Below are 10,739 nucleotides of genomic sequence, written 5' to 3' on the forward strand. Positions count from 1 at the left end.
CAACGCACCCACTAAAAATGGGTTACTATGGGCTGCGATGACTACCCTTTTTGGACGTTCCGCAAGCTCGTTTGCCCCCCTATTTATATAAAAAAACAGACTAAAAAAAACATAAACATAGATCTCAGTGTATTGCAAGCAGATTGCAAATTTGAACGAATCTCTAATATCTTAGTTGAGGTTAATGATAGTGTGACTATTTATAAAAAAAACAGTGGTGAAAAAAAAATTAGTAGGTTGGGCCGGCGAGTGTCACGCACAGAAGTTGATGTTTTGGCTCTAAAACATACCGGTTATTTAACCATTTTTTCCTCTACCGTACGAGTGAGTGTTCAATGCGCACTTAGAAAGATAAATTGGTGTACAGCCGTGAGTCGAAAACACGACCTCAGGATTGAAATACGCACGCTCAAGCCACTAGACGCTCGCTCAAACACTGATGTAATTATTGTGTTTACCGGTTACCAAGAAACATACGAAGAACAAATTTTCGCTTTTTGTATGAAATTATTTTCGATTAAGTAAGATGTTTAAATAATTTAACTTTTGACAGTTTTACTCAAACCTTAAATTACCTTACTTCACCAAACATACCCACACGCTTATTTTAAATTGACTTAAGATAAGTTGTCAACTTTCTTGAGTAAACTTGGCTTTTGTTAGGTTTGACTTAAAAACCCGTAGAGTTTCCAACTTGACTGTATTATATGTATACGGTACGATTTTAATAAACATAATAAATTAACTCCTGAAATTAGAATAATATTTAATAGTTATTGGAGGTAAGAGGTGAGTATGAGTTTCGTCCACTCTTAACTGAAAAAAAACTTTTTAAATCGATATTGAGTCAGGTATGTTATTTCATTCTACAAAACAGAGTATTCCAATATAACATAATTCATGGCTTTCAATTCAAACCTAAAAAGAATGCATGTTTTTTTAACCAAAGCAAGCAGCAAGATTGGATACATTAAATTTCTTCAGTGACCTAGCTTTGACTCACAATCAGCCTAATTTTCCCATTTTTCTTCCGCATTTCTCAACAAAAATGTCGTAAATATAACCACGTCCTTATATTCATACTAACAAGCCTAACTGGAAACCGAACTGAATTCAAAAGCCCATTTCAGCGTGTCCTACTCGATTTGAATATTTGTACACGGGAAATTTTTCATATGAAAATTTCCCGATGGCGATCGCTCGATGGATTGCTAAAAATTCGTATTAAAATATTTTCCACTTGGATTTTCTTTTTTGCACGCCTCGCGGGATAATGATTTGTCATATATATTATTTTCACTGATTTTATTTTTACGAGCTTACTTTTGATTATTAAATTATGTACTGATGAAAATGACATAGATCAGTTTAATATTTTATTCATATAAGCATTTAACAATGTTATTACACTTCTATTACTTGATGTTAACATTGATATTTACCTGTATTTGCACTCCTCTACTGCTTCATTAAGAAATAAATTAAAAAAAAATATTGTTATATTGTATCTCTTTTCATTGTCATAATTATTTGTATAATATACCGTCTTCTTGCCGTCAAGTTTGTATATAATTATTATTTCTCTGTAACAGTTCTGTAGATAAAATACTCTAACTTATTTAAATTAAGCTATAGTGGCACGACGTATGACTCCACGGCGTCCTGGATTGAAACACCGGTAAAAAGATAATAACTGTTTCCGGTTGTGCACTAATAGTGGACTGCCCACTAGCTTTAAATATGACAAACATGCTGAAATATAGAGTTAACAACATAAATAACACAATATATGTACCTTCTTTGTAAAAAATTAACGGGTTTTTTTTTATGAAAGTCAATCAAATATGCACAGATAATATCATTATCTTAATCTAATAATTATGTTTACTGGAAGGAACTGTTACTATACGTATAATAAAAAGTTTCCACTTTCGCAGCCCCAGTTTAGTTTAGTTTTAGTTTGTGCTAAGTCTCTTTTCTCAATATCACACTAAAAGCCAAACCTTATAGACAGCATATTGAATCTTAAATATTGCTCAATAAAAACGTCTTGTTGCATATTTTTTAATAATATGAAACAGGGAAGAAGGCATCCACTGAGACTCTATTCCGTTCGGTCTTGAGCTTCAAATTTTACCGGGCTCCAAGTCTATTCGGCTTCTGCAATTGCCGTCTATTGCCTCTCCTGCAACTGTACGTCGCCAGATTTTCTTGTCACGTGTGTGTACATAGCTGTTTTTATTTGTACTATTTTTTAATATTAACGAATAATATCGAATATCTCTATGAACATCATTTCCAACTAGGTACCTACTGCAAGATCCTTGCTGTATAAGAATTCAAGAAGCAGGTTTTTTTAAAATTTAATATGATTGATTTGAATTGACTTGTGTAATGTGTATACCATACTCAAAAATAGCACGTTAATTTATTTTTATTTTCTTGTATGTCATAAAATAATCTCACGCAGCGCTAGTAATCTAATAAATTGAAATATTATTTATATTTTGCATATTTTTATTCGATGTTATTTTCTAAGTCAACAAGTATTTTTGAAGCAATTGGAGTTTTAACCCTTTTTAGTAAAAAGGGAACAGAAATGAAGAAAATTCTTCTGCGTATGCTAATCAATTTCTAACTGACTGAATTATAACTTCGTACCAAATAAAACAAAGGATTATTTGTTGACTAATAATTTATTGCAGTATATATTATTTAGAGCGAAAGTCGAAAATATCAAAATATAAAGCAGAAAAATAATGCTGATTGATCTTATTGCGTCATAGATCAACGACTGCAGATGCAGTATCTTTGAGCATTGCAGCGGGACCAGCGGTAGCCCAACGAACTGCAGACCGCGCGACAAAGCTGTGCGGTACAAACACGACGGCGTGATTCCCCTGCGCGAGCGCTGCTTGATGACCACAGTTCAATCGCTTCAGATACGCCATCCGATGGAACTTCCACGTCTGAAAATAAAGGTCACAATTTAAGTAAATAAATTTTAGATTTTTCCAGGCATTTTTAGCTGTGTATCCTCTGTATAGCTAAAAATGCCATTAAATATCATGAGTAGATTTTTATATAATTAAAAATATAAAATAACGATGTTTGACCATCAATTTAATATGTGATTTAAATGTGCTTTCAAATCACGTTTGAGTCACAAACTATAGTTATTTTCTTTCGGTTTGTATACAATCTTGATGAATTTTGAAAAGTGAATAGGTAAGTAAATAATCTTGTAAATACATATTATACCTTTGATAAGGAATAAATTTTACTTACCCGCTGGAGCACTTTGCACAAAGGCGGCAAATGCAAGAAAGACAAGGGCGAAAATTGCAAAGTATTTCATTTTGATGTTTATTCCTTGAATAAATTTTTCAATTGATACCATTTCTCCTAATTCGTGTCTATTTATATGCATTCATCGGTTGCATTTGTTATCTTTAATCTTTTAAACTTTTTTATAATCTTAACAGTTATTTCCCGTAAACATAATTATTAGATTAAGATATTGATATTATTGACTTTCATTGAAAAAATCCCCGTTAATTTTTTAATCAAATATATTATCTACTGAAAGTATACACGCTAACGTCTTTATACGTTTGACAAAAAGGTATCTAAATATATTCTGTTATTATATGTTTTATTAACACTTTATTTCAGTATGTTTCTCATTGATTTTCGAAGCTAGTGCGCAGTCCACTATTAGTCTGTATCATACGGAAACAAGTATTTTTTTTTATTATTATCGGTATTTCAACCTAGAAACTGGAATTATAGGCCGTGCCACTCTATCAACAAAGCGTTATACAAATATATAATATTTCTATATGATTATTCCTATTTTGTTCCTCGTTATCTTAATTCTAATAAATTTTACATACATTTTAATATATATGTATTTGATTAGAAAAAACCCAAAGCAATATCACAAAATCACATTTGAGGAAGGTTGTTAATGAAAATCGCAAGGCTATTGGAAACACGGTCGATATCTACCAATAGGCCTGATGCTTTAAAATGAAAAATTTGGAACACGTATATTATTTTAAAAACTTCTTTCGATTTTGCGCCATTACACATATTTTTTTGTGTTCATTATCAAATTAGAATATGGAATCTGGTATTAAAGAAAATAGGATTGCCGTGATTGCCTTGCACAAAGTGGATATGGAGCCGTCGGTCATATTCTAAAGTTTAGAAAATGACCGGCGGTTAAAGGTAAGGTAAGAGAAAATATTGTTACGTTTCTGATTTTTTTATTTTGATATATTTTTTTCTCATCATGTGATGTCAGAATTATTGATTACCTATTAAGTAATAAATACTAATTTTTGAAGTGCATTCATTTTATTTGACCGATACCCTTGTTTCATTCCTAACTCTATGGACATATAACGGTCTACTATAAAGCCGACCAATCAGCGCGCGAGGTGCGTACCGTTTCACAATTTGACGATTTCACTTCGATAGATTATAATCTACCGAATAATAATACGTTAAATTGTAAGCAGTACGTTGAGTTCACAATTTTTCGACAGTTTACAATTTTAATTTTAATTTTTTTATTTTTAAAGACAATTCACACCAATTGACCTAGTCCCATGCTAAGCTGGTGAAGCTTGTGTTATGGGTACTAGGCAACGGATATACATACATATTATAGATATATATAAATACATATTTAAACACCCAAGACCTAAGAACAACACCAAATGATCATCACATCGATGTTCGCCTCAGCCGGGGATCGAACCCGGGACCCATGGATTCGCAGTCAGGGGTACTAACCACTAGACCAATGAGTCGTCAATTTGCGAATCGATTGTAATCAATCTCGCGCGCGAGATAGATTACAATCTAACGGTTTTTACAACTTTACGTTGACAGATACAACAACACTACGTCTGTCGAAGACAAGAAAAGATCGGGCCTAGACCACAGCCAGTCTTCAGTTCTGACGAAGTCCGAAACGTTCGTTTCCAACCAAGACTGCGTAGACCAAACTTGTGCCGATTCGGTTCTCTTTCCCCACCCCACTCCATTTTAATATCGCAAAATATTGTACAGTGTATTGGCGCCAAAATGTGAAAACTCAACTCATCATATAAAAATGACAGATTCCCAAATTCAAATGTAATATTTTGTTTATTTTTAATTGTAACAGTATTTATGGCCAGACTAAGTATATAAATGGTATGTATGGAATGTATATTGATAATATGGTATCAAATAAATTTCTATACAGAACCAGTTAAAAGCCTCTAAGAGCCTATTAGTTGATATCCAGCGTATTTCCAAAAGCCTTGCGATTTTCATTAACAACTTTCCTCAAATGTTTGTGATTGCTATGTTTCTTTTAAATCATCTTAATTTTACAAATTTATACGTTCCGGGGATTTTGAGGTATTGCTGTGGTTTTGTTCGAATTAAATATATTAAAATGTAGGTAAAACTTATTAGAATTAAAATAACCAGGATAAAATATAATTAATCGTATAGAAATATTATATATTTGTATAACGCTTTGATGATATAGTGGCACGGCGTATAATTGTTTCCGTATGATTCGCACTGATAGTGGACTGCGCACTAACTTTGAAAATGAATGCGAAACAAGCTGAAATAAAGAGTTAACAACACATATAACAGAAAATATTGACATTTTTGACAATCATATAAAGACATAAGCGTGTATACTTTCAGTAAAAAATATATTTAATTAAAAAATTGACGGGGATTTTTTCAATGAAAGTCAAGCAATGCACAAATCATATCATTACCTTAATCTAATAATTATGTTTACGGGAAGTAACTGTTAAGATTATAAAAAGTTTAAAGATAATAAATGCAACCGATGAATGCATATAAATAGACACGAATTAGGAGAAATGGTATCAATTGAAAAATTTATTCAAGGAATAAACATCAAAATGAAATACTTTGCAATTTTCGCCCTTGTCTTTCTTGCATTTGCCGCCTTTGTGCAAAGTGCTCCAGCGGGTAAGTAAAATTTATTCTTCATTTATTTATCATATTATATTTACAATATATTATAATATTATTCCTTACCTATTTACTTTTCAATAATCATTAAGATTTTATACAAACCTAGCCATTTGTTGCGACATCCTACGGGAATGGGAAATTTCCGAATTATATTGAAGCATTTTTCAAAGTACTGTGCTTAGATCCATGAAGTTATTCTGGCTGAATTGAGAATTATGTGTTTTCGGCGGGTTCTATTTGCAATTGACCAACGAAAGTTTTAGTTAAATATTAATCTACCCATAGTAATCCAGTCACTATACATTATTTATAAAAAGTTAACGCAAGCTTCAATTGTGTGCACATAAAAATAAAATATCTATAGTTTGTGACATAAACGTGATTTGAAGGCAAATTTAAATAAACTATTAAATTGATGGAATTTATAGCTGTGTACCCTAATAATCTAAAGTCAATTTACTTTAATTGTTGTTTCTTTTCAGACGTGGAAGTTCCATCGGATGGCGTATCTGAAGCGATTGAACTGTGGTCATCAAGCAGCGCTCGCGCAGGGGAATCACGCCGTCGTGTTTGTACCGCACAGCTTTGTCGCGCGGTCTGCAGTTCGTTGGGCTACCGCTGGTCCCGCTGCAATGCTCAAAGATACTGCATCTGCAGTCGTTGATCTATGACGCAATAAGATCAATTCAGCATTATTTTTCTGCTTTATATCGTCATATTTTCGACTTTCTCTCTAAATAATATATATTGCAATAAATTATTTGTTGACTATCCTTTGTTTTATTTGGTACGAGGTTATATATATGTTCGATTAGAAGTCGAAATTGATTACCAGATGCAGAAGAATTTTTTTCATTTCTGTAATAGTAAACAAAGTCAAAACTCAATTACTATTTAAATTATTACTTTAATATGCTATTTATTTTCATTACGTTGCTCTTTCCGGGCTTTTTAATTACTTAAAATTTAATTATAAAAAAATTACGTTCAACACTATTATTATTATATTATTTATTATTTTTTATTGTGGAATGTATTTGAATGTATACGACATTGGAGTCAATTCAAATTAATTACATTTAAACATACGTATAGAACAAGAATAATTGACTACGGTAAAGAAATATTTAAAATATAAAATTTAGTTTGTGTGTGAAAAAAAATAAATACAATACAATATCACCGACGATATAGCAATTTGAGATATATATGATACGATTCAATATTATAATCGTTATTGAAGTTACGGGGTAAGCCTCTCAAAATTGAACAATGGCGGTATTCTGTAACTTTAACATTGGGTTTTATACTGCCTGATGAGAAGTTTGCTACATCATCTCATCGAATGTTAAATAATGATTTAAATTGGGTATAAAAACGTTGAAATCGCTGAATAACTCGCTCTTATAGATATACTTATAACATTAAGATACGAAGGAATGATAATCATGAAGCCGTCAAGTTTATTACGTTCAAAAAGTAACAAAACATTGATGATATTATCGTCACGTTAGTTTATTTATAGTTATAGTTTAATCTTACACAATGCACTTATATAATACTGGTGGTACATTCATCTATTATAATTTTATTCAGATTAGGTTTGACATCTGTCATATGTAAAATAACTCTCTTGACCTACAGGCTTACGCTCATAAACCCATAAAAGAATTTAATTCAAACAAAACAAAAGAAACACAAAAAATAGATACCTAGGTAACACTGAAAATGTTTAGAAAATGAAAAACGGCTTAATGTAGAAAGTTGCCAATACTTTTATTGTTTTTCGAAGTAATCTCCGTTCATCTCTACATCATCGTCGCATTCGATGGAACCACTGAGAAAAACAGTGAGCCCATTCTTCTTTAGTTTAGTTTTAGTTTGTGCTAAGTCTCTTTTCTCAATATCACACGAAAAACCAAACCTTATAGACAGCATATTGAATCGTAAATATTGCTCAATAAAAACGTCTTGTTGCATATTTTTTAATAATATGAAACACGTAGTATATGATTTACTTGCCTTCAAGTCTATAACCCGTGGATAGGGAAGAAGGCATCCACTGAGACTCTATTCCGTTCGGTCTTGAGCTTCAAATTTTACCGGGCTCCAAGTCTATTCGGCTTCTGCAATTGCCGTCTATTGCCTCTCCTGCAACTGTACGTCGCCAGATTTTCTTGTCACGTGTGTGTACATAGCTGTTTTTATTTGTACTATTTTTTAATAATAACGAATAATATCGAATATCTCTATGAACATCATTTCCAACTAGGTACCTACTGCAAGATCCTTGCTGTATAAGAATTCAAGAAGCAGGTTTTTTTTTAATCAAATATGATTGATTTGAATTGACTTGTGTATACCATACTCAAAAATAACACGTTAATTTATTTTTATTTTCTTGTATGTCATAAAATAATCTCACGCAGCGCTAGTAATCTAATGATTAGAAATATTATTTATATTTTGAATATTTTATTCAATGTTATTTTCTAAGACAAGTAACAAGTATTTTTGAAGCAATTGGAGTTTTAACCCTTTTTAGTAAAAAGGGAACAGAAATGAAGAAAATTCTTCTGCGTATGCTAATCAATTTCTAACTGACTGAATTATAACTTCGTACCAAATAAAACAAAGGATTATTTGTTGACTAATAATTTATTGCAGTATATATTATTTAGAGCGAAAGTCGAAAATATCAAAATATAAAGCAGAAAAATAATGCTGATTGATCTTATTGCGTCATAGATCAACGACTGCAGATGCAGTATCTTTGAGCATTGCAGCGGGACCAGCGGTAGCCCAACGAACTGCAGACCGCGCGACAAAGCTGTGCGGTACAAACACGACGGCGTGATTCCCCTGCGCGAGCGCTGCTTGATGACCACAGTTCAATCGCTTCAGATACGCCATCCGATGGAACTTCCACGTCTGAAAATAAAGGTCACAATTTAAGTAAATAAATTTTAGATTTTTCCAGGCACTTTTAGCTGTGTATCCTCTGTATAGCTAAAAATGCCATTAAATATCATGAGTAGATTTTTATATAATTAAAAATATAAAATAACGATGTTTGACCATCAATTTAATATGTGATTTAAATGTGCTTTCAAATCACGTTTGAGTCACAAACTATAGTTATTTTCTTTCGGTTTGTATACAATCTTGATGAATTTTGAAAAGTTAATAGGTAAGTAAATAATCTTGTAAATATATATTATACCTTTGATAAGGAATACATTTTACTTACCCGCTGGAGCACTTTGCACAAAGGCGGCAAATGCAAGAAAGACAAGGGCGAAAATTGCAAAGTATTTCATTTTGATGTTTATTCCTTGAATTAATTTTTCAATTGATATTTCTCCTAATTCGAGTCTATTTATATGCATTCATCGGTTGAATTTGTTATCTTTAATCTTTTAAACTTTTTTATAATCTTAACAGTTATTTCCCGTAAACATAATTATTAGATTATGATATTGATATATATAATTGACTTTCATTGAAAAAATCCCCGTTAATTTTTTAATCAAATATATTATCTACTGAAAGTATACACGCTAACGTCTTTATAGGATTGACAAAAAGATATCTAAATATATTCTGTTATTATATGTTTTATTAACACTTTATTTCAGTATGTTTCTCATTGATTTTCGAAGCTAGTGCGCAGTCCACTATTAGTCTGTATCATACGGAAACAAGTATTTTTTTTTATTATTATCGGTATTTCAACCTAGAAACTGGAATTATAGGCCGTGCCACTCTATCAACAAAGCGTTATACAAATATATAATATTTCTATATGATTATTCCTATTTTGATCCTCGTTATCTTAATTCTAATAAATTTTACATACATTTTAATATATATGTATTTGATTAGAAAAAACCAAAGCAATATCACAAAATCCCCGGAACCCAAAAAATTGTAAAAGTAATACGATTCCAGCCTTTGAAAGGAGCTAAACATTTGAGGAAAGTTGTTAATGAAAATCGCAAGCCTTTTGGAAACACGGTCGATATCTACCAATAGGCTTGACGCTATAAAATGAAAAATTTGGAACACGTATGATATTTTAAAAACTTCTTTCGATTTTGCGCCATTACACATATTGTTTTGTGTTCATTATCAAATTACAATATGGAATCTGGTTTTAAAGAAAATAGGATTGCCGTGATTGCCTTGCACAAAGTGGATATGGAGCCGTCGGTCATATTCTAAAGTTTAGAAAATGACCGGCGGTTAAAGGTAAGGTAAGAGAAAATATTGTTACGTTTCTGATTTTTTTATTTTGATATATTTTTTTTTCATCATGTGATGTCAGAATTATTGATTACCTATTAAGTAATAAATACTAATTTTTGAAGTGCATTCATTTTATTTGACCGATACCCTTGTTTCATTCCTAACTCTATGGACATATAACGGTCTACTATAAAGCTGACCAATCAGCGCGCGAGGTGCGTACCGTTTCACAATTTGACGATTTCACTTCGATAGATTATAATCTACCGAATAATAATACGTTAAATTGTAAGCAGTACGTTGAGTTCACAATTTTTCGACAGTTTACAATCTCGCGAGATAGATTACAATCTAACGGTTTTTACAATTTTACGTTGACAGATACAACAACATTTCGTCTGTCGAAGACAAGAAAAGATAGGGACTAGACCACTGCCAGTCTTCAGTTCTGACGAAGTCCGAAACGTTCG

The 10,739-nt window shown here is 31.7% G+C and overlaps 3 long non-coding RNA genes across 3 annotated transcripts; 1 reads left to right on the forward strand and 2 right to left on the reverse strand.

Annotated features, from left to right (window-relative positions):
* Positions 1 to 2,677: 2,677 nt before the first annotated feature.
* Positions 2,678 to 3,556, reverse strand: LOC125059264. The gene is made up of 2 exons (XR_007118628.1): positions 3,289 to 3,556; positions 2,678 to 2,969 (listed from the first exon to the last, which is right to left on the reverse strand). It is a non-coding gene; the product is annotated as an uncharacterized LOC125059264 (long non-coding RNA).
* Positions 3,557 to 5,878: 2,322 nt separating this feature from the next.
* Positions 5,879 to 6,792, forward strand: LOC125059268. Its single transcript, XR_007118630.1, has 2 exons — positions 5,879 to 6,015; positions 6,504 to 6,792. It is a non-coding gene; the product is annotated as an uncharacterized LOC125059268 (long non-coding RNA).
* Positions 6,793 to 8,660: 1,868 nt separating this feature from the next.
* Positions 8,661 to 9,405, reverse strand: LOC125059266. The gene is made up of 2 exons (XR_007118629.1): positions 9,272 to 9,405; positions 8,661 to 8,952 (listed from the first exon to the last, which is right to left on the reverse strand). It is a non-coding gene; the product is annotated as an uncharacterized LOC125059266 (long non-coding RNA).
* Between the last annotated feature and the right edge of the window lie 1,334 nt (positions 9,406 to 10,739).

The sequence above is a fragment of the Pieris napi genome, chromosome 19, assembly GCF_905475465.1.
Source record: "Pieris napi chromosome 19, ilPieNapi1.2, whole genome shotgun sequence".
NCBI classification, from domain to species: Eukaryota; Metazoa; Arthropoda; class Insecta; order Lepidoptera; family Pieridae; genus Pieris; species Pieris napi.